The 25,343-nt window shown below is 43.3% G+C and overlaps 1 long non-coding RNA gene across 1 annotated transcript; it reads left to right on the top strand.

Annotated features, from left to right (window-relative positions):
* The first annotated feature begins 5,838 nt into the window (after positions 1–5,838).
* On the top strand, positions 5,839–23,772 carry LOC109491023. The gene is made up of 3 exons (XR_002144400.2): positions 5,839–5,929; positions 7,886–7,971; positions 23,560–23,772. It is a non-coding gene; the product is annotated as an uncharacterized LOC109491023 (long non-coding RNA).
* Positions 23,773–25,343: the final 1,571 nt, after the last annotated feature.

Below are 25,343 nucleotides of genomic sequence, written 5' to 3'. Positions count from 1 at the left end.
TTTCTAGTAAGTGCCCAGAAGAGACAGATACATAGAGAAAGAAAGTAGATCAATGGTTTACCCATGGCTGGAGGCGGGTAATGGGAGTGACAGCTCAGGGATGCAGGGTGTCTTTTTGGGTTTTTCAAAATGTTCTGTAAGTGATTTTGGTGATGGATGGCTGCACAACTCTGTGAGTATACCGTAAACCATTGACTTGTGCTTAAATTCAATGGTTAAAGTACATTAAATGGTAAGTTGTATGGTATGTGAATCATATATCAGTGCTTTAAAGTGGAAGAAATGGGGACACCTGGGTGGCTCAGTCTGTTGGGCATCTGCCTTCGGCTCGGGTCATGATCCCAGGGTCCTGGGATCGACTCCCAGGGGGTTCCCTGCTCAGCAGAGAGTCTGCTTCTCCCTTTCCCTCTGTCCCTCCTCCCCACTCATGTTCTCTCTCTGTCTCTCAAATTAAAAAAACAAACAAACAAAAACCAAAAACTGGAGCAACTTGTAAGAGGGATTTGCAGTGATTACTAAATATTTTCCTCCTTTGGTGCAGTTCTGTAGCCAGTCATCTGACAAGAGGCCCACAGACTTGCGTGTCCTTGTGCAAGTAGGACACACAAAAGCCTCAGTCTGTTAATACAGCTGCTGTCCTTGTGAAGGACAACCTAACACTGGGGAGAGAAGTCTTAGGTGGATTCCCTGGGAAACAGGCTCTGAGAATGGGGTCTGCGTGGAGGAGGTGTATGGAAGCATGCTGTCAAGAGCAATACCTGTAAGAAGGTGAGGGCAGCCACAGGGTCAGGCAGAGGGACAAGCTGAGCCGGGAAGCAGCTGCAACGGGCCTCAGGCGTTCCTCCAGGGTAGCTCTGGAGCTGGGTGGCCTTGCAGGGTGGTCCCAAATTGAGACAAGGCAATCAGGCCTTCTTACCAAGGCAACAACTGGTTATTGGATGTGGGGCCTACCCTTGGCGAGGCAACTCCCTTTGGCAGGTGACAAAGCCCACAGAAAGACGCAGCTGTGAGCCATCAGCCATCAACAGTCCCGGCAGCTGGAGAGACGTTTGATCTGTTTCTGGAGGGAGCTCTGAATGGCACTGAAATCAAAAGGGCCTTCCGGACCTTTTTCAGCTGGTAAAACCTCAGACCCCCCATAATATATAAAAAAGAAACATTCAAACATGAAATGTTTATATGCTAGCACTTTTCTTGAGCACTTTTCTCCGGAGATCTCACAGATCTCCTGCCCAATATGGTGGCCACCAGACACATGTCGTCACAGAGCCCTTGAAACACGACTGGTCCAAATTGAGATGTGATGTAAGGACAGAATACACACCACAGTTCAGAGACTTAGCATGGCAAAAAGGATACAGTGTTTCATTAATAATTTTTTAATATTGATTGCATGTTGAAATAAGCATTTGGAATACATTGACCCAATATATTATTAATGCTAATATTAATACTAATTTCACCTGTTCCTTTTTATTATTATTTTTTTTAATCTGCTGCTAAACAATTGAAAACGCGTGGCTCCCATTAGGTCTCCACTGGGCGGTGCTCTCATGCACCTTTTCTGACAGTATACACACTGGTTTCTCTCTGCTGTGAGAAGAAGGTGGTTTCTCTCCTCGTTTGATGGCTGGTAAGAACTCTATTCATTTCTTCCGGTCACCCATACCTTGCCCAGAGTAAACGCTCACAAAAGTTTGTTCAGGAAAATGACGAAGCAGGAACATCCCATTGAGTTTCACTTCCCTCTTTCAGATGCTGCTAGGTAATATTGTTCGTCTGTTTCCTAGCTTCCTCGCAGATGGGAAAGAAGAAAGACGTGGGTGTGTCAAGGGTGTGTGAAAGGAAGAGGAGCTTACGAGGAGGTCGTAACGTCCTGCAAAGAAAGCAAGTGGGCAAAGATCCCACACTCACAATGGTTACTATTCGTGCAGTCTTCACAGCCACAAGAGCTCTCTGAGCACATGTTCCCGGGCATTATCTAATTCAGTCCTCACAAAGTACAGCAAGATGGATATTTTCATTTCCCTCATCTTACAGGAGAGGAAAACCCGCCCCTCCAAACTCTGCCTGGCCCTGTGGGATTGGAGATTTTGACCCCTGTCCCTTGGCCAATTGCTTGTTTTGTATATTGAAAAACTGCTAGAAGCCGAATGAGTTGGGTTCCAATCTAGGTCTTAGTTAAAGACTAGGATGGAACTTTTTAATCAGATGTATTTGCATGGTGGTTGAAATACTTACTTTGACCTGATTTGATCCCTGGCACGAAAGATTCCATTTAAGCTCTTCTTTTGTAAGTACAGTTGAGTTGTTTAGCATAACCTTATTATGCATCTTTCCTAACTCAGAGTTAATTTTAAGGTTTCCTTTTTGGGAGGACCAGATGCTGCAAATAATTTGTTTTTTCCAAATTCTGGAGCTATTCCAGAATATGAAGCTAATCGAAACAGATAACTGTGAATTCACTGGGAGGTGACCCATTTCCAATTCTGCAGGTCAGGTGTGGGGGGGGATTTGAGGTCGTCTTTTGACTATTTTAATTAGTACAGTCACAGCTAGCATAAATGTAACGATGTCGATGGTTTTATTTAACTGGAACAACAAACATATGTTTTCCAGATATTTTTATTCAAGACCAAAAAAGCAAAAGATTTTTTCCAATAAAAGAATGAAAATTTTAGAAATGTTTAACTCATTTATAAATGTAAAATACATTTTGTTTTAAAAATATCTACTAAGCAGGCTGTTTTCATCAGGTTGGCATGTGAACCTTAAGCTATGTGATGATTCTACACATGATTACATATGTACATATGATTATGCAGCTAACACTCTTCTCAATTTCTCCTTCCTTTCTATTCACAGGACAGAAGAAAAAGCATCCCCACTTTCCAGTTCCCAAATATTTCCACATAGTATCAACTTATTGAAAGGAAATACATATTCTTTCTATGCTTATGGCTATGAGAAGCTTAATTATTAACTCAGAAAGTGACTGTGTTGTTTAAAGGGAAAGATGTGGCCTCTGGGGGTAATCAGACCTGGGTTCAAATCCAGCTGCTACTGCTTATCCTCCCTTATTTATCTTCCAAGAAGTTGGACTTCCCCTTCTAACAGATAGGGATAATCACTACCTTGCAAGGGTTCCATGAGGCTCAGATTAACTAACTATGGTAGCATTTTACCCATCATAAAGCTTACATGCGTCTTCCCTGGTGAATCCCAGTGATTAAGAGGAAGCATGATATAATGGCTCCAATTCTGAAGGGCCACGGGAAGGAAGGTGACACTCCATAAGCGTGTCTTGCACTTAACATTAGTGCATCAAGTTCTCTACAATCACCCCACCAGGTAGGTGTTAATAGTCCCGTCTGCACTCTGCCCGTCTCACCATACCTCAGATTTAAGCTCGAGTTTCCAGTACGCTAATTACTCAGTGGGCTTGGGGATGACATTTATTCTAATGGTCAGTTTTCTTATCTGTAAAACTGCAGCAGTATTAATCCTGACATCACACAGTAGCACCTCAACCCCTTTTTGAAGATGCCCAAACCCTTCTTCGAGTTAGATTACCTCTGAAGAAAAAAGTAAAAGCTCCAGTGGTTACCTTTAGGATTGAATGGGACAACGTGCATGGTAACACCTAGCTCACAGTAGGGGCTCAGTAAATAATCATGACATCTGGATCCGAATTAAGTTACCTCTGCTGGCATAGTAGAATGATTTTATTTTAAAACTTCTCAGCATACACATCTCTTAAATAATTGTGATGGTTCATATATGGAGGTGTGACTGCAGAATGGCCAGGTCCTGGCCACCTTGATGAAATTGTAACACAGTCCTGGAAGACATAGTTCAAAGTTGAGTTATTCACATGGATACCAGAAATCTCAGAACACCTAGCTGGCTCAGTCAGTGGTGTATGCAACTCTTGATCTTGCTGTTGTAAGTTCGAGCCCCCCATTGGGTGTAGAAATTACTTAAAAATAAAATCTTGGGAAAAAAAAGAAGAAGAAGAAGGAAGGAAGGAAAGAAGAAAGAAAAGAAAGAAATCTCCAGGAAGGAAGAAGGAGAGAGGAGGGGACGGGAGGGGTTAGAGAGAGGGAGAAGTGAGGAGAGGAGAGGGGCAGGGAATGTGACTGAAAGGAAGGTGTGAGTAGGATTCCAAAGCCTGCAGGGAATGTAGGGAGGTCACTTGGAGACAGTAATAAAAAAAGTATTCTGGCTCATGGCCTGGACCTCAAAGGGCAAGAGGTAAGGTCTGGGGACAGTCTTGGGAGCAAGGAGAGTGCAGGCTCCACCCCTCAGCCTGTGGCTTGTGGTTGCTTGGACAGGCTCCTGCTTCTGCCCATTGCACAACTAGTCAACCTTGTGCTAGCCTGGCCATCTATTTAAGAGCCACTCTGGAACTTGATTACCGCTTTTGACGGCAGGGTGGGGAGCCTATCTGGGTCAGCTTGGTTTGATAGGGAACTTTCCAGGTGCACATATAAAGGGAAAAAGTACCTTCAGATTCGCAAGGAAGAAAAAAAAAACAAAAACTCCCAGAGCTGGGATTTCTAAGGTGGCAAGAGAACTCTCCTTTGCTCTGTTTTGTCCAGGAAGTTTTCCTGTGCGTGAATTGGGCATTCACAGAGTCAGAGAACAAGGGTGCTCAAACCTGTTTTAGATGGCAGAGCACCTGCATGTCAGCTACCTTTGCAGAAGATGATGAAACACTGGCATATCTACACCTCGTTATACGAACGACGATTTAGCTCAGAATACATTGATGGATTTCGCTTCTAGGTCGGGCTAGAAACATCTGCTTAATTAATCGTGCATACTGTTATAAAATAAAATCACTGCTTGTAAGCGTACTGGCTCATGGGAGAAACAAGCTGTTGAGCTACTCAGGATCCAGTTTCCAAGAGTCTCCACAGCACTGATTTCCAGTATTCACTTGCCAGTAAGTTTGGGTATTCTGCTAGTACTTGATAGCAATCATCAAAGAAAAATGTTGAGAGAAAAAAAAATTAACAAAATACTAGCCTTTAGCTTTTTTTTTTTTTTAAGGCAAATCAAAATGGAAAAAAAATCACATGTAAGGCACTTTGGAGTCAGAAAGACCTGGGTTTATATTTTGTTTTCTTTTGTGTTTTAAGTGGGCACCATGACCAGTGTGGGGCTTGAACTCACAACCCTGAGATCAAGACCTGAGATCTAGAGTCAGATGCTCCACCGACTGAGCCACCCAGGTGCCCCGAAAAGACCTGGGTTTAAATCCAGAGTATTAGCTGTGGGACAGTGGGCAAGTTACTTAATCTCCTGGAACTTGCTTGCTTCCTCTTCTTTAAGTTGGAGATAATACCTCCTTGGCAGGATTAGTCTGAAGATTAGCATTCATGTGTGTGATGTCCCTGGCACCGTGCCAGGCCCACAGTAGGAGGCTTAATAAAGGACAAATATTGTTAGCGTGATTGGCATTGGAATGCTTTGTCCAGCTCCTGAAACACCAGTGTTCCGTCAGTAGGGGAAAACTAAGCTAGAAAAGACCTAGAGAAGATTGAATGGTGCCCCCCGTGCAACAGATGAGGCAACAGAGACTCACAGAGATCCCAAAGTCGCAGCAAGTTTGCCGTGAGTCTGGCATAGGATCCCAACTCCCAGCGGCTTCGCTGCCATGATGCGCTGCTCTCTTCTGCAAACCCAGAGCCTTTCTCAAAGGCCCCACGCTGTCCCTGGAGGCCTGCGGCCGTGGCACGTGTTCTCTTTTGATAGCCAGCCAAGAGGAGAGAGTGTGCAGTGACTCACCAGGTGAGCCCATCCCCAGGCCCTAGTTAGTGTTCCTGGGAGAGAAAACACCCTTCTCCCGACTGCACACGTCTGTGTTTCTTGTTACGTTTAGTCCTCCTGCTGTGGCTTTGCTCTGTTCGGAGAATTTGTCAAGGTAGGTGTCTTGTCCCCACGCGAGGCCACAGCTTGGGAGGCTGATCTTGTGGCCACCTGGAGCAGGGAAGGGTCCGGGCGCTTGGGCTGGCCTGGGAGGCAGAGGGGGGTGGCGGGCTGCCTGCCTCAGGGCTCCAGAGAGCAGGTCCGGGCAAAGGAAGAGGGACTGGGCGTGGAGGGAGGCGTGTCAGCACTTGTCTGCAAGTCGCCAGGGAGAGAGAGACACCTGGTGCAAGAGGAGGCAGAAGGAACACGAAAGAACCCAGGTGCACCTTGGGGGCCATGCATAGTTTTCACTACCTTCAAGACCCTTTTTACTATTTTAAACACGGCTCCATGCCTGAAAAGATTGTGGTCCCCGCCCCCTGCTCTTCTGATCCCATCCTGGACACGTGCCACTCATGTCCTCCACCTTCCTGCTCAGAGGCTCGGGCTGGCGTGGCTGGCCCGCCAATCATGTTCATGAACTTCTATTATGTCACCAGCGGCCAATCAGAGTGGCTGATTAGAATGCGATAACCCGTGTTACTACCTTGGGTTGACATAATCCTAGCCGAGAGCAAAGAAGCTTGACAGTTTTTGTCAGCAGGCAGAACTTTTTAAACGGCTGTTTGAAAGCCTGCATATTTTTATAGGGCCTCTCATAAACCTGCTCCGCGTCTCCACCCCATGCTGACTATTGAGCCATCTGCACACCAGGGTGAAAAACTGATATGCAAAGCCTGCAGCAGCCACGGCAAAACCAAGAGAGGCATTGGCTCCGGATTCTGCAGCTCCTGGCTCTAGCCCAGGAGCACGGCAGGTCCCACCTCTGAGTTCTAGCGGGTGCCCTGAACACATTCTTCTTTACTTAAATTACTTTATTTTTACTTAAATTCATCAAGCCTTCCTGCCTCTGACCAAATGGTGCTTTGCCAAGACTTTCGGCCTTTTTACCTAGGCTTCTCCTTGCCTGGGCTGTGGGCTCCTTGGCAGGACCGTCACTAGTAGAGATTCTGTGTCTCCCACCTTGCTGACACAAGGGCCTGCGGAGAACCCCAGCGGCCTGAATGAAAGATGTGCTTTGGCACAACTTTGGGGTACGGCCTTGCCTTTTTAGGAAATGCTGCCTGGTGGGTGGGAAGCGGAGTCCCACTCTCCAGCCCAGCCCGTGTTGAGGACCTGACTTCTTGAAGTCTAAAGATACCCTCTGTCTAGTTAAAAGTCATGCTTCCTTTGCTCCATTTTGATTCTCACCACTAATGAGAGAACTTCTGGATAGTCGGGGGTCTACTGGTTTTCGTTCTTCCCTTGGTCTAGTCAGAATCACTAAGCCACAGCCCCCCAGACACTCCGTTCCACCTGGTTCTAAAGACAGTTGTATCAGGACACAGCTAGGCTTGTACATTTGAGTATTGTCTGTGACTGCTTTCACGCTGCAGGAGTAGAGATGTGACAAGGATCATGTTTTGGCAGGACCAAAATATTTGCTATTTTGTCCTTCCCAGAGTTTGCAAACCTCTTAATTCATCTACCTGGCTGCCCCCCAGAGTGATCTCTCAAGATTCAGATGCAATCATGCCATTCTTCTTCAAAACAAAAACAAAAAAACTCAAGATCAACAGTCTGTAAACAGAGCTCCTTGGTGTGCTCTCCATAGCCTGCCCACACCTGCTTCCATCCCTCCTGCACGCCCTTCGCCTCTGCCCTTGCTCAGCTCTGACATCACTGGTTACATCTTTGTCCATGGTGTGCCTGATGCCTGGAATGCCCCCCCCCACTTTCTCTATCTGCCAAACCCCTAAACGTCCTTTAACACCAAATTCAAATATCACCTCCCCTATGCCCCCTTCCTGCATGTCCAGCAGAATTAATTGCTCCTTCCTCTATGCTCCCATAGTTCTTTGGACAGATGTATGCCACTGTATTGACCAAATGGGATTTCATGATGTGTTTATGTGTTTGTCTCCACCACTAGACAATGAACTACTAGAGATCAAGGACCTTGTCTCATTGCCTTTCTGCCTCTGACAGAAACGAAGATGAATCATCTGGATGTTACAAGTAAGTCAGAAACAGACCTTTATAAAAGTCCCAGGAACCTGACTGTAATATCTTATCTATGCCACCTCTCATGATTGACTATCTGTTTTCTTCTCATCTCCATACTTCCTGGTAGCTGAAATATAGGTGCTCAGAAAGTGTCTTAGTGGGGCGCCTGGGTGGCACAGCGGTTAAGGGTCTGCCTTCGGCTCAGGGTGTGATCCCGGCATTTAGGGATCGGGCCCCACATCAGGCTCCTCTGCTATGAGCCTGCTTCTTCCTCTCCCACTCCCCCTGCTTGTGTTCCCTCTCTCGCTGGCTGTCTCTATCTCTGTCANAAAAAAAAAAAAAGAAAGAAAGTGTCTTAGTGAGTGTGTAAATGTATCAAATAACATGTGGGGGGTTTTTTCTATTCAAAATTCAGTAAGCATATTGTCACATTTACTTTATCATCAAGTACATTCAGGACTTTTAAAAAAAAGTCTGCCTTTGGGGCACCTGGGTGGCTCAGTCGGTTAAGCATCTGCCTTTGGCTCAGGTCATGATCTCAGGGTCCTGGGATCAAGCCCTGAATTGGGCTCCTGCTCAGCAGGGAGTCTGCTTGTCCCTCTCCCTTTGCCCCTCCCCCACTCATTCTCTCTCTCTCTCTCTCTCTCTCTGCTTTCTTCAAATAAATAAATAAAATCTTTTTTAAAATAATAATAGCAAAAATGTACAAACAACGAAAATGCCCATTGACTGATAAATGGGTAAATAAAATGTGGTATATTGCATACAATGAAATATTATTCAACCTTAAGAAGGAATGAAATTCTGACACGTGCTACAGAATGTATGAACCTTGAAGACATTATGCTCAGTGAGAGAGAAGCCAGTCCCGAAATGCCATGCATTGTAAAATTTATATAAAATGTCCAGAATAGACAAATCCATAGAGACAGAAAATAGATTAGTGTTGGCCTGGGTTTAGTGGGGATGAGGGTGGGGGGAGGAGAAGAGCAGGAACTGCTAAAGGGTAGGGAGTTGCTTTTTGGGCGGATAAAAATGTTATGGAATTAGACAGTGCCAATGGTCATACAACTCTGTGAATGTACTAAATCATTCAACTGTACACTTTAAATGGGTTAATTTTATGGTAGTGGATTATGCGTTGTTGTTGTTGCCATTGTTGAAGTGCTCTGCAACAAGTCAGAGCTAAAATTAGTGAATTCTATCAATTTAACTTCCTGGTTGGGAAATTGTACTATAGTTTTGCAAGCTGTTACCACTGGGAGAAACTGGGTAAGAGGTACATGGGACCTCTCTCTATTCTATATTACAATTGCATGTGAATGTACAATAATCTAAAAATAAAAAATTTAATTTAAAAACGTACTCTACCTGTTTCCTATTTCTCTCCTTCCCAAATAAGAATTTCCCAGAGCATCATGTCCATGTTCCTTAAGTGATACTGCTATTTGATGGCATCTCTTACTGTTTTGACGCCACAGACTTAGCTCATAGACCTATGAATTTTTCAAAAGCTGACCCAAGTGTTAGATGCAACAAAAATATTTATCGTACCCAAAAAGTGAAAAAACCTAAAATCATTAATGAATGTTTAAAGATTTTTATTTATATATATATTTGGGAGGGAGAGAGAGTGATCGAGTGAGTGAGAGAGAGAACACATACCGGGGGTGCGGGCAGGGGATGGGGAGAGGCAGAGGGATAAGCAGGATCATGACCTGAGCCGAAGGCAAAGGCTTAACCAACTGAGCCATCCCGGTGCCCCCATTAATGAATGTTTAAATGGCTACCTAATATGATCTTATATCAAATAGTGAGCTGCAACTCAGCTCATTTATTTCTCTGTATGTGTGTGTATTGTACGCATGATATTTAATGTGGGATATTAGGAGGAGTCAAACCAGAGGTGACTTGTTTTGAATCTTGTCTTTACCTCTTGTAAATAAGTTTTTAACGTCTTTGAATCTCAATTTCATTTTCCATAAAAAGAAAATTATAGTATCTACTCCATAGACTTGTTGAGCATGTTAAAATTACAGGAATAATTAATTCATGTAAAAGACTCAGTAGAGTACCTGCCCCATTGTAAGGGCTCAAAAAATGGTAGTTATTATGATGACGATAATACCAAGCATGGCAATTTATGCACTGTTGTCCCTGATGTATATTTGTAGGTGACTGGAGCTGGTGTTAAGAGCCCTAAGCCCAGCAGGTTCTTGGGCCCACTTGATAATGGGCTTGTATTTCACTAGAGCCAGAGAAAAGGCTTCTATTGTCACTTCTGCTACAGGATCAATAGGAAGAGGAGAACAAAGGCCTGGTTACGTTGGAGGCTCAAGCTAATATTATTTTAAATGAAAGCTATGAAAACAGTGTGGGAAAAAAACACAGGAGGGGTGAGGCCAGCTAAGGTTTGTGTCCTGAGGTCAGCTAGTGGTTGACTGAGTCACGAAGCATTTCATAGAAATCGTGATCTGACAATCTGACTGTATTTTCCCTGCAAAAACTCAGGATACCTATTCTAAAAAAGCTTTTTTTTTTTTTAATGTTGTGATATGTGGTGCCTTATATATGAAAAGGTTTGGATATGACTTAAATCACATTTGGTTGCACATTTACTCTTTACTGAAAAGTGTAAGATTGTGTGACATCGGCACCTGCTTGGCAAACCTGAGCTTTCAGGTTGTGTATGATTGTGTAACCTTTGGGATAACTGTTTGGAACATCTCTGCAAACATGCATCAAGGCCAGATACCTCACTGAGCACTGAGGAGGCAAAATAGTCCTTGTCCTCAGGCACACCTGGTACTGTACCTACAAAATGTAACAAAAAACAACAACAACAAAACCCACAGAAGAAAAACCCAGAGAGATCTGTAATAAATAAAAGTCAGTGATTCTATGAATGTTTTATCTTATCAGTCAGAGATAATATTAACACAAAAATGATAATGAAGGTCATCTTCATGTTTCTGACACTTGTATAGTTTTAGAAAAACAGTAGAACAGTAGAAATATCACTAATGTACTAGGCAATACAAAGATTAGAAATGAGAAAGAACTAGGGTTCTGATACTTAGCTGCTGTGTAACTTCAGCTAAGTCACTTAAACTCTCTGTGCTTCACTTTCCTCATCTGTGAGAAGTGAATACTAATATGTACCTCATGGGTTTGGTGTGAAATTAAGTAAGATAAATTAAATTTTAATCAAATATAAGGTAATATTATCAGAAGTTATAGAGAATGTTCTCACTTGTGGGCTGTTTACAGATAACCTAGGATCACAGAATTGTATTATTATTTTGTATTAACTGTTTCACATCTTAGGCCAAAATTAGAGCCGAAAGTAAAAATTCCAGGACAATGGAAGGACACCACTGGATGAACCTAATTTACCAATTTTTCCATGTTTTGTCTTTCAAGAGCTTTTACGATCTTTGATTCATAAAAGAGAAATTTGTGTCCACATCGGGGGGCAAATGCTCATCAAACCTCAAGTGCTAGGTAAGGAGGGGTCACGCAGCATGGCCTGGCCGATAAGAGAGAGTTCTCTGATTGTGATGTTTGGAGTGGAAACAGGAAGGGTAGGATAGAAAAGAATTAGGTGTTCATTGGCCTTACATTTCCAAATAGAGGGATACTACATTAGCATGGGTGGGGGGTGGAAAGCAAAGGAAGATTATGATATATCTAGAAGACAACAATGGGAGTCTAAGATGAAGTCATTCAACAAACATTAACTAAGCACCTATTTTGTGCCAGACTTTGTGCAAGGCACCGGGCATGGGGGGATGAATGGGTCTGTATTCCTCAGTGTTCTAGACAAGAGGTCTTGGAGTGTGTAACTGAGGTTCAAATCCTGGTTCTGCCACTTGCCCTATAACTTTGGGTAAGTGGTGGAGTCAGCCATGGAAACAATTACAGTACCACATAACAAGTGGGCTAAGAGAGGTATATGCAGAAGATCTGAGAGGCTTCTGGTCAAGATGATGTCACAAGGTCATGCTTTGGGGCCTTCCTCTGCTCCAAATGTATGAAATGATAAAGTATAAAAGAGAAAGGAAAAAATGGCCACACTAAAAAATATAATAAATATCTCTGTGGTGCAAAAATGGAAGAAAACTAGTGTAATAAATAGGCCTTCAGGGTTCTGGTTGGGAAAGCAAGCAGAGGTGACCAGGGATCAGGCTTTTGTGTAGGAAGAGAAATGACAAGGGCACCAAGCAAGGTGAAAGGCCAGACTCCGGCAATTGGAAACTGCTGGAGAGGAAAGGAGTGCAACAGGGAGCCTGGGGTGGTCAAGAGGGAAAATACACTCTTAAAATGAATGTGTAATCCAGAATTCCCAAAGTCCATAAAGAAAATCAATGCTGGGGCACCTGGCTGACTCAGTGGAGAGCGCATGCAACTCTTAATCTCAGGGTTGTAAGTTCAAGTCCCGTGTTGGGTGTAGAGATTACTTTAAAAAATATATTTTAAAAAAAAGGAAAGAAGAAAAAAAAATCAATGCTAAAACACAGAGCCAAACAAAATCAACAATCAATAGATAAATTCATTCCAGGTAAAATGAAAATAATAAAGCAACCTGAAGATGACTTTAAGATGATTATATTTATAGTCCTTTAAGGGATAGAGGGAGAAACAGTATGTATTTTTTTGTAAAGGACAAAACATTAAAATATAAAAATGGGAAGAAATGAAAAAGAGGATATGAAAGAGAAGAAAATGCTGAAAATGAAAAATAAAACTATTTACAATGAAGTATTAATAAAGAATAGAAAAGGAAACTCCTAATTTAGTGGGTGGTAGAGCTCAGAAGGAAATGTTGAGTTGCTTTAAAGCTTACAGGTGCCACCAGGGAGAGAACTCCTTGGTGTGTTTTGGAATATTATACTCATCTTTGGGTTGTCAGAAAAGGCAATAGGCTGACCTCCTGGTTTTTGGGGAGAAAAGTAAGCATTCGGTTGCATTATAAAGAAAACAAACTTTGTTTGACAATGAAGTCATTTCCTTAAATTGAAAAGCTCCTGAGAGGATAGCAACTTGCCCACCCAGAAATACTATAATTGTATGTTCTGGAAATATTATTATTGGGTCTGTCATCTTTGTGTGGGTTTTCTGCTGAGGAATGTTTTCCTAAACCTAATTCATAGAATTTGGTTTTCATCTAGATGCTTCAACCTGGAAGGTGGAGGAGCTGGGGTGGGAGGAGCCACACACTGTGCTTTTTTTCCATTCATGTTCTCATTGATCCACACACCAACTCTGGAAGTCAGCTATTTTTATCCCCATTGCAGTGAGGAACCTGAGACTCCGAAAGTTCAATGTAGGTCAGTCAAATTTTCCAGGATGTAGTGAGGAGGGTGTCTGAAGTCATGTCTTCCTGTCCCAGTTCACATGAGGCTCCACGCAGAGCTTCATCTCCACACCCTGAGATCATGACCTGAGCTGAAATCAAGAGTCCAACGCTTAACCAACCAAGCCACCTGGGAGCCCCTAGAACCCTTCGCATTTTAACCTCACCAACAGAGTCCTGCACGATCTGTTCCTACCGAGTTGTCCTGCCTCTGTATAATGCTCTCCCTCTTGCTCTCTCTCCTGCTGGCAAATTGGACTTTGCTGTCTCCTGCCTTCCTAATGCTTTTCTTTCCTTCTTGTACAGGCCTCACTCCTACTCAACCTCCAGGCCTCAGTGAGATATCAATTCTGCAGAGAAACATCCTCTGCCCTCCTAAGACTGAGTTGAGACCTTTGTTGTATGCTCCCATGGCTCCCTGTACACTGCCCTTAAAAAACTCTAGTTGCTTCTTAAATATCCCCCTTCCCAACTGCACTCAGTACTAACCGACTGGGACTGTACCATTCTTGTCCACTAACATATCCTGAGCACCTACTCCGTGAACAGACATGTAAGACACTCTCAGTAAGTACATGTTCTCTGCAGGAATGATTTTCATACTATACTTAAGTGCTGACATGCCCAGTGATTGAAGGGAAGTGACACAGAATTGCTTCTAAATCGCAGAATCAGAGCAAAGATTAAACAACCTTGTGATTTACTTCCGAGTGACTTTTACACGGAGAGCTTCTGATGGTCTGAAGAATAAGTTAAAAAGCATTGTCATTTTGCTGCCTGTAGCGGGCAGTTAATCAAACCCCAGTGGGGCCCGATTCCCATGTGGGGAATAAACAAGGTGACATCATGGTGACACACTCCCAAGGGATCATGCATGTTGTCAGCTCTGTTTGCTGGGTGGAAGAGCTGTCCTTGCTGTCTTGGGCTGCTAATCATCTTTGTAAGGCTTATGATTCTGGAGGTCTGCAGAGATGGGTGACAGACTTCCGTCTCCCAGTTCCTTCCCCCTCCACATGGCCCTCAGGATCTAGCCCAGCCTGCAGGATGGTGTCCTCCACTGCTCGTGCAGAGCTCCAGGAGAACAGTGCCTCTGCTCCCTGGTTTGTGAGCGCTGTGAACACTCAAAATGTCCCCTCGTGTGCACTGCAGTGTAACAGCTCACATCCTTCTAACAAACCTTCACTGTTTGTAAAACTCTCCCATGTTCTTTCTGTCATTTGATCATGGATCTTATGCTCATTGAGGAAAGAAGATAGACTGAAATCACAGTGTTCTATGACATATTATATATACACACAGACTCTGCTTGGTGATCTGGGCGAGAATTTGAACCTCTTGATCCTTCACTTCTCTGTGAAGTGAAAATACTAATAAAAACTACTTCGTATGATGCTTGCCAAGGCTAATTAAACTAATACATATACAGAGCTATGCTAGTTGCTGGCACATAGCTAATCACTAAATGTTTAGCCATTTCTATTACTATTACTATTAATATTACTGTTACCTTTCATGAGAGGAAATGTAGTCTATTTGAAAGAACATGGGCTCTGAAACTGGAAGACTGGGTTTCTATCTGGGATCTATCAATTACTGGCTGTGTGACTTCAGGGTAATTATTTAACTTCTCAGAGCCTCAAGTTGGTCATTTATAGGATAGTGGTTAATACTACGAGCCCCCTAAGAATCATTGTGAATGTTAACCGAGAGACTATCTGGAAAACATCTAGTGAAGGCCAGGCACAGGGTGGACACCCAGTAAATGACACCTCCCGCCTGTTCCTCCGCATGGAAAATGCATCACTTCCAATACAAAATAAATGAGAATTGCATTCAAGCTAACCAGTAAGGAAAAGTCAAGGAAGAAGGGAAAGGCAATGCTATCAGGCACTGTTGGTAGCATCCTGCAAACAGCAGCTCTTCAATGACTCTGCTTCTCCCTCCCCCTCTGTCCCTCCCCTCCACTTGTGCTCTCTCTCTCTCTCAAATAAAGAAATAAAATCTGAAAAAAAAAAAGATAAAAGAAAGAAAGAAATGGCCAAAAGAGAAGAAAAAAATCTGCCAACAGATCCTGACCAACTGCAGTAACCAACGGACTAGCCAGTCCGTTGTCCCTGTGCCTTAACTATGTAGGCTGGCGTTGCAGAGAACTCAGGGGCCCTCTGGGGACCCTAAACTTTGTAAAGCAAAGGAAACAGGTTTTGGTGGCTGGGACCTACGGCATATGAATGTAGGATTCCAGTTTCCAGGTATGTAGTCAAAAGAGTATGAGGTTCAAGCCCTAGTTCAACCACTTTCTGTCTGTGTTACAAGGAAGTTATTTAACAAATCTGAGCCTTTTTGCTCAATCCTAAGCATGAGTAAATGAAATTTGCTTCCTAGGGTGTTGAGGGCCAAATGACAGCACATAGGCATTAGTGCCAACCGGGACCCCTTCTAAGCTCTCATTGCAGTAACAAAATGATTGCCACGGGTTCAAATCTCCTGCTTTCCACTGTACCATCCGATGACATCCCCGATGACTGTTGAGAGTTCCCTCTCAAAAAAATTGTCAATTTCTGTTTATTTCTTCATCGTTTTACTACTCCATGTAACAGTACAAAAAACATTAATATGAGTCATTGAGGCTGAAGAGTGGGATTCTAGTGTTTGATATGTAAATACTGTGTCCCACTAGCATTTTTCCAACTTTATTGAAGTATAATCTGGATCTATTTCAAGTGTATGGCTTAAGGACTTTTGACAAATGCATACACCTATGAAACCACCAATCAAGATAAAACTGTTTCCACCATTCCAGAAAGTTCCTTCATGCCTCTTTACAGCCATTCCCTCCAGCCCTATCCTTGGTAACCACTGAATCATTTCTATCACATATTAGATTTGTCTTTTCTAGAATTTCGTATGTAGTCTTTTATACCTTGGGGTTTTAAGATTTTATTTATTTGACACAGAGAGACAGCCAGCGAGAGAGGGAACACAAGCAGGGGGAGTGAGAGAGGAAGAAGCAGGCTCCCAGCAGAGAAGCCTGATGAGGGGCTCGATCCCAGAACTCTGGGATCACGCCCTGAGCCGAAGGCAGACGCTTAACAACTGAGCCACCCAGGCGCCCCTCCTCAGCATGTTCTGAGATTCTTCTATGTTGTTACATGTATTAGTGGTTCATTCCTTTTATTGTTGAGGAGTATTCCGTCGTATGGATGGATCACAATTTGTTTTATATCTATTTACCTGTTGTTTTTTCTTTAAGATTTTATTTATTTATTTGACGGAGAGAGAGGGAGAGCACACAGGCACAAGCAGTAGAGTAGTAGGCAGAGGGAGAGGGAGAAGCAGGCTCCCCACGGAGCAAGGAGCCCGATGCGGGACTCAATCCCAGGGCCCCGGACCGTGACACTAGCCAAAGGCAGACGTTTATCCGACTGAGTCACCCAGCCGCCTCTGTGTACCTGTTGATGGACATTTAACTTGTCTGTGTTCTTTGACTATTATAAGCAAAGCTGCTCTGACATTGTGTGCAAGTCTTTTTGTAACATTTCATTTCTGTTGGGTATATATCTGACTTTAGAATCGCAGGGTCACATGATAAGTGTACACTTAAATTTTTAAATGTTTATAGAAAGGGTCAAATAGCACATGAGAACACCAATTGCTTTACATCTTTGCTGGCACTTGATACTGTTTTAGCTATTCTAGCAATATGAAATGATGACTCATTGTGACTAACTCAAAAACAAACAAACAAACCCCAAAACAAACAAACAAACAAACAAACTCCATTAAAATACACATTACGGAGTGCCTGGGTGGCTCAGTCAGTTAAGCATCCAATTCTTGATTTCAGCTCAGGTCATGATCTCAGGGTTGTGAGACTGAGCCCCGTGTTGGCCTCCTTACTCACCATGGAGTCTGCTTAAGATTCTCTCTCTCCCGGGCACCAGGGTGGTTCAGTCAGTGAAGCATCTGCCTTCAGCTCAGGTCATGGTCCTGGGGTCCTGGGATGGAGCCCAATCTCAGGTTCCCTGGCTTAGTGGGGAGCCTGCTTCTCCCTCTCCTGATGCCCTTCTCCTCCCTCTGCTCACAATCTCTTGCTCACTCTATAACTCAAATAAATAAATAAAATCTTAAAAAAAAAAATCCTCTCCCCACTTGCACCACACTCTCCCTCTAAATAAATAAAATCTTTATTAAAAAACACACATAGGGGCGTCTGGGTAGCGCAGTCGTTAGGCGTCTGCCTTCAGCTCAGGGCGTGATCCAGGAGTTCTGGGATCGAGTCCCACATCGGGCTCCTCCGCTGGGAGCCTGCTTCTTCCTCTCCCACTCCCCCTGCTTGTGTTCCCTCTCTCGCTGGCTGTCTATCTCTGTCAAATAAATAAATAAATAAATAAATAAATAAATAAATAAATAATCTTTGGGGAAAAAAACCACACATAACATAAAATTTACATCTTAACCATTTTTAAGTGTAAAGTTCAGTGGCATATTCAGTTCTCTCACACTGTTGTGCACCCATCACCACCGTCCATCCTCAGAACACTTTCCACCTTGCAAAACTGGAACTCTGCATCCATTCAACAATAACTCCCATTCTCTGGCAACCACGATTCAACTTTCAGTCTCTGTGAATTTGACTACTCTAACTACTTCATATAAGTGAAATCATATAGTATTTGTCTTTTTCTGACTGGTTTATTTCATTTAGCATGGTGTCCTGAGGTTTCATCCATGTAGCATGTGTTAGAATTTCCTTTGTTTTTAAGTCTGAATAATATTCCATCGTGTGCATAAACCACATTGTGCTTATCCATTCATCCTCCATGGACACTTAGGTTGCTTCCTGCCACCTTTTAGCTATTGTGAATATTGTTGACATAAATATGGGTATACAAACATCTCTTCAAGACCCTACTTTCAATTTTGGGAGGATATATTCCCAAAGGTGGGATCTTTGGATCATATGGTAGTTTCATTTTAAATTTTTTGAGGAACCACCATACTGTTTTCCACAATGGCTGCACCACTTTGCATTCCCACCAACAGTGCACAAGGGTTCCAATTTCTCCACATCTTCACCAACACTTGGTTTTCTGTTTTGTTTGGGGGGGGTGTTTGTTTTGTTTTGTTTTGTTTTTGGTGGCAGCCATTGTACTGAGTGTGGTCTTGGCTTGCATCTCCTTACCTATTAGTGATGTTGAATGTCTTTTCATGTGTTTATTGGCCATTTATATGTCTAATTTGGAAAAATATCTATTTAAGTGCCTTGCCCATTTTTCAATTGTTTTTTTTTTTATTTTATTTTATACTGTCCTTCTCTTAGTAATGTCACTCCATTTTATAGATTATGAAACTTTAGTTCAGAGTGGCAAAGTGACCATAATAGTACTGGTCACAGGCATTGTTTTTATATCATCAAAGATAAAGATAAGCAATCATTCGAATATTGGTTGAGTGTATCCTAAGGGCAGTAGGAGTGTGACAGAGGCCACAGTTCTGAGAATAGCCAGAGAAGTAAACAACATTAATACAATATGAGAAGTGCTATAAACGGGAAGTATATGAAGCTGGTAAGGTATGTTTGGGCAACTGGAAGGAGTTTAGAATAGCTGGAACATTGCGTATAAGGAGCAGCTAGAAATGAGGCTAGAGAGGGATGTTGGTTGGAGTTCTTAGTTGCAGACAACAGAATCTATTCAAGCTTATTTAAGCAGAAAATAAATTTTGAAAAGAATATTAGGTAGTTCAATGAGGGTCATAGAGTGGGGCTGGGAGGCCAGGGGACCAAAAACAATGCCCAAACCTCAGGACTTTCACCAAAGACACCACTACCCCCCATCCCCCCACTGGTATAGTCACTGAAGCTCACTGGCTGCCGTGACATGGACACACAGACCTCCATCACTGCTGCCCTCTTCTCTTATCCTGGTCTAAAGATGGATTCTCTGGAGTATGTGTTTCCTCACACAGCTTGCATGTGAACAAATTCTCACATGGCTGTATCTGAGGGACAGAGCCTAAGGGCCTCGGATGCAAGTTGGGAAAATGAGTTTTTCTGACGTCTGTCTTCAGGAGGCAGGACTCATAAGGAAGGGAATGCTCCACTCATAGGAAGGGGTTCAAAAAGTAGTGGGCAAGTTCATACAAAAACTTGTATGTGAATGTTCACAAACATCTTTATTTGTGATAGCCCAAATGTGGAAATAGCCCAGATGTCCCTCACCAGGCGAATGGTTAAACAAACTGTGGTCCATCCATACTGCGGAGTAGTAATTACTCAGCAGTAAAAGGAATGGAAAGATTGATACACACAACAACTTGGATGGATCTCCAGGGACTTAAGCCAAGGGAGCGAAGCCAATCCCAAAAGGTGGCATACTGTGTTATTCCCTTTATAGAACATTTTAAAATGGCAAATTTTAGAAATGGAGACTAGATTGGCGGTAGCCAGGGGTCAGGGATGGGGAGGGACGGCACGGTGGGAGGGAGGTAAGTGTGGGTATAGGAGAATAATGCAGAGGATCCTTGTGGTGACGGAAATAGTCTGTGTCTTTTTTTTTTTTTTAAGATTTTATTTATTTATTTGACAGAGAAAGAGAGCCAGTGAGAGAGGGAACACAAGCAGGGGGAGTGGGAGAGGAAGAAGCAGGCTCCCAACGGAAGAGCCTGATGTGGGGCTCGATCACAGAATGCTGGGATCACGTCCTGAGCCGAAGGCAGACGCTTAACTTCTGCGCCACCCAGGCACCCCGGAAATAGTCTGTGTCTTGACCGTGGAGGTTGGTACGTGGATACATACACATGATGAAATCGTGAAGAATTAGACACACACATATGTGCGTGCACACACACACACAAATGAATACAAGCAAAAACTGGGGACTGAATCAGATTGGTGGATTATCAATGTCTATTTTCTGGTTATGATATTGTACTATAGTTTGCATTGGAGAAAACTGGACAAAGGGTACATGGGATCTCTATTATTTATAAAAACTGCATTTAATCTATGGTTATCACTTTAAAAATTTTAAAAAACAGTGAAAAACCAGAAAATGCTAGGAACTTAAGACTTTAAGAGCCATGGGGTTCTATCGCGGGATTTTAAGCAGGAGTGACACATGTCTTCATTTAGCACCTACTTTCTGTCCAGTGGTAGGGTAATGTTATGCTGGTTTCAGTTACAACTGTGACATTTTAATTTAAAATAAAATTTAAAAGATCTGTCTTTATTTTTAACCTGATGTGGCTTTCCAGAGTTTCCAGGAAGGCAATTTTAGGCCCGATATGCAAGCTCTGATTCCTCCTGCAACAGAAATAATAAGGATTTGTTCTTTCATTCCTTCCTCAAGCATTTATTAAGCATCTGCTAGGCTCTGTGCCAGGCACATAGATTCAGCAATGAGTAAAAGACAGTCCTGCCTTTGAGACGCTGTGTTGTTAGACTCGGTGGGGGGGGGGTGGCTCCAATAAGAAAGGGAAAGAAAAGAAAAGAAGGAAATAAAAAGAGAGAGAAAGAAAGGAAGAAAGGAAGGAAGGAAGAAAAAGAAGAAAGGAGAAAGAAAGAAAGAAAGAAAGAAAGAAAAAGAAAGAAAGAAAGAAAGAAGAAAGAAAAGGGGAGTGGAGGGGGAAGGGAGAGGGGGTGGGCAGGGAAGCGAAGGGAAGGAAAAGAAAAGAAAGGGATTTATTTGAGTATCATGTAACCTAAAGCCCAGGGGACAAAGGTCCAGAGATGCAGTGACCTCACAATGTCACCAACGTCCCAGGCTCCTGCTTTTTTTCTCTACCATCCTTAGCATGGTCTCTCAGCCTCAAGCTTACCCATGGTGGCAAGGTGGGCAATGCAGCGTGGCTCGTGTAAGGAGGAAGGAGGGGAGGGCAGCAGAGTACCTGCCAGCGGAATCATCAAGCACCCCCAAAACCCATCAGTTCTGTTTGCATCTCATTGACCACTTCTATCTTGCAAGGGAGCTGGGAAGTCAGCATTCTCTTGTTGGGGCAGGGAGAACATGGATAATGATTGGTAACTAGCAGTCTCAGTACCTAGTGAGAGACAATACAGTGTGATAACCCCTGTATATGTGATAGAAATATGACATAAAGGCTTTAAAGCCACACATCCAGCCTTGAAACAATCAGGGAAAGCTTCACAGAGGAGGAGACTTTTTGAAGAAATACCCAGTAGAAGGAACTGCGCTGCAGGTACCACAGCATAAGAGGGCCTGTCTTGTTTAAGACATAAAGTAAAGCCCGATGGTGCTTGAGTATAAGGTAAGTTTTCGGGAGTGTTAAGAGAAGAGGCTAGAAGCATAGCCTGGGACCAGTACAGGAAGAGACTTGACTGCTGTGCTATGGAAGTTTGGACTTGGTCCTATCACGCAGTAGTTTTTAAACTTGAGAACATGAGCATGCTTCAGGGTCATCCTAGGGGCTTGGTGAAATACAGAACGCGGGGCCTCACCACCAGAGCTTCTGCCGGAGTAAGGCCGGGATCAGGCCTGAGAATTTGCATTTGCATTTATTTCTAACAAGTCCCTGCTGAGCAGGGGACCCCATTTGGAGAACCATAGGTGTAAGGAATAGGAGATGGATAGTTGCCAAGTAGGGGAATAATGTGGTCATGTGGTTTTTGAATGGTCATCAACGAAATTAACCTGGAATGAGTAATTTCCTGTGGAGTGTAACTCTCTCAGACACAGCAGGTCCCTAGGAGCACAGCCCTAACAGGTAAGCAGCTGCTCCCAGGGGCCTTGCATTGCTCAGCACAGACGTTTTTAAAAACAAAATGTGAGGTGTTGAGGGGATCTGGACTCCAGGTCTGTCTCTGGGACCAACTGGTTGTATGAACTGGGGCAACTATGTTAACCAATTTGAATGTCAATTAAGACACCTATAACAATAATGACTACCATTTATTATATTTACACAATCACCTTGTTTAATACAACTGTCCTGAAAGATAGGTATTATTGTTCCATTTTACAGGTAAGAAAATTAATGCTCAGATTACAACTTGCTCACCATTCCAAGGCTATTAAAGGTTGGGGTTAGGATTCAAAACCAGTATTTTTTTCCTTTCATTCCAAAGCTTATGCTCCTTAACCACATTGCCATGATTTCTGAAACTGAGGTTTACAAATGTATTCTTAGGAATTTATGAGTTTTGTAGGAGAATTTTTAAAATGTAGTATTCTTGATGTTAACCTTTAAAAAATTGATATAAGCAAATATTGAGTTATCTGGATGGCCCTTCTAGCAGATTGAGACCCTGCATTTGCATTGATGTTTGCAATGGCATTAGAACCAAGTAGAACAATTTGAATGGTCCCAGCCCGAAGAACATCACTAGTCTCTGTTAGTGACCGGTGCACCCATGCAAAGTAAAGAGCAAATGACCTCAAGATCAGCTGTATGAATGAAGTGTTCACAGAGGTTTGAACGGGGAAAAGATGTAGAGAGGTAAGTCATCAAGTGGCCCATGGTAGTAATAAAATGGAAACTCATGAGCCCATCTCAATCAGTTTCACATTCATATTATTAACAGCTATTTAATTTCATAAAGCAGCACCATCTGGCATATTAGGTCAGTGCTGTTCATGTCAACATTGGTGATTTTGTGGCATTGCTTGTATTTACCTTGCTAATGTGTTTGTGTTCGATAGTTCTGAAGAGCTACCTACAAGCCTCTAAGGAGTTTATACATATTCAAGTGACATGAGAACAAGAATAATGTAGATCAACTCTGGGAGTCTGGAATTTTTGTTCTTTACTGGGGGTCTGCAAATTACCTAATGTTAAGCCAAGGCCCTGGGTTACAGTGAACGGAAATGGTCTCTGGTAACATAAGCAGAAAGACAGTTTGTTGAATGGATATTGGGAGGCTGAAAAACAAGTGGGAAGGCTAGAGAACCAGACTCAGAAAGTGGACAGAGCTGGAGAGGGTGGTCAGGGCTTCCCCAGAACCATGTGGCGGAAGCAGCTCTGACTCTCCCAGCACCGGATTCACCACTTTGGCCCAGGCATTACCATCCCAGGACTCTTGACACCACCAAGATCCTGGGCAGGAATTTCAGTTGGCTGAGCCCAGACCATTTGCCCACCTCCTAGCTGCCAGGGAAGGGCCATGGGGCACCCTTTGGCTTCTGTAAGCCTAGCCAATGAAGATTTTCTCCCAAATAGGAAGGACCTCTAGTTGCTGAGGAGCCAAAACCTGGTTGATATCCACAATTCACTTTCTTATGCAACAGAGAAAATGGGACCAGTTCCGGGGATGTCAGCATTAACTAAGACCACCTCATGAGCGTCAACTGTAGAGCCCTGCCCACATGTTTGCAGTCATTGCTGAGCACTGTCTGAGGAGTCCAACAGTGATGAACAGCAGCTTCAAAAGGCCTCGACTCCACCACTGGTTTTTCTGTTTCATGGCTCTCGCCATAGTGAGCAGATCAAGAGAGAACCACACAAGGTAATTTAACAGGCCTGGGAAACTGTGTATCCCTTGAAAAAAAAAATTTTTTTTTCATTTAAACCAGCTTCTTCTAACGTTCTAAAGATCAGCTAATAAAAGGCCTCTGGCTCAGTTTCTGGAGTTGAGATTCAGAAAACAGAGTATTTCTCATTGCAGCATTTTAAGGTTCCCGTCCTCCTAAGCTCATCATGCAAATGGTCTTGCTCTGAGCATGAAGGATGGGAAGTGTGTGCCCGGGTCTCTGATGGCGCTTGCTAAAAATGCTTCCGCTCCGAGCCGGCTTCACATGTGGCTGCAATTAACCCTGAAGCAAACCTGCTGCAAGAGGAAACCATTGTGCATTCTGAGCTCCATGTTGTGAAACTGTTACCCTTTCTTATTTTGGTTGCAAATCTTCCACTTTGAAAGTGTTTCATTTTGGGAGTTGCACAGGAAGTTATTGATTGTGTGTTGCTTTCTTTGCAAAGATTTCTGCACCAGGAAATAGGTTTGTTTTTCTCCCTCCTTCTCCAGTTACATGAAGGCATTGGGGAAAAAATCTGTTTGGGCTACTGCATGGCCTGCCCACCCCCCACCTCTTTGACCTCATCCTCTACCACTCTTCCCCACCCCACCTACTCCAGCCACACCGGCCTCCTGGCTGGTTTTGGAACATGCCAGGTACTGTTCTGCCTCTGGGCCTTTGCATTTGCTTGGCCCTTACCTGGCGCACACTTCCCCCATATAGGCACATAGACATATAGACACAAAATTGGTATAAGCAAATATTGGGTTATCTGGATCTCCCTTCTAGCGGATTGAGCCCCTGCAGCTGCATTTATGTTTGCATAAACTCTCAACTTCCTTCAGGTTTCTGCTCTGGTCCTTATTATAGAAGTCTTCCTGCTCCTAGTAACTCCAGTGCCTGATTTCCCTGGTATTTTCTCATTTACCCCACCCCATTGTTTTCTAGGGTGGCTGACCCATGGTGTCCTTCTTTATCACCTTCTCCTGCTAGAATGGCATCTTCATGGGGCAGAGACTATTTACTAACCACCAGTGCCCAGCACATAGTAGACACTCAATAAATTACGTGTAGAATGAGTGAATGCATGTAATAGTAATGGTTATCATTTCATGGGTTATACAATTACAAACATTATCTCTGAAGAGGAGTAAAGTTATGCTGATGCGGTTAATGCATTGAGGGTCAAGGGTAAGGAGGGGTCCATAGTTGTATGAGGAGGTGTCAGGATCAGAAGCCTGGGTAAAGGGAAATGCAACATTTAAATCTTCTGTCTTGACCCTTCCTTTGCAGTCCTCACTTATAACCAACTGCCTTTTCAACATTTCTTTCTGGATTTGTCATAGGCAGCTCATACTACATATGACCAAAATGGGTGTTTTGACATCTCCTGCCTCTGGTATAAATCTACTGCTCCCCCAACTTCCCATTTCAGTTAACGACCACCTTCTACCTTTGCTCAGGCCAAAAGCCAAGGAGTCATCCTGGGGGCCTCACTTTCTTTCAACCCCTGTGTGTAATCCAGCAGATTTGCCAACTCTACCATGACAGAAATGGCT

Source organism: Ailuropoda melanoleuca, chromosome 4 (assembly GCF_002007445.2).
Source record: "Ailuropoda melanoleuca isolate Jingjing chromosome 4, ASM200744v2, whole genome shotgun sequence".
In the NCBI taxonomy this organism is placed as follows: Eukaryota; Metazoa; Chordata; class Mammalia; order Carnivora; family Ursidae; genus Ailuropoda; species Ailuropoda melanoleuca.
Note: the sequence above shows the minus strand (reverse complement) of the source record. Positions and strands in the feature narration are given on the sequence as shown.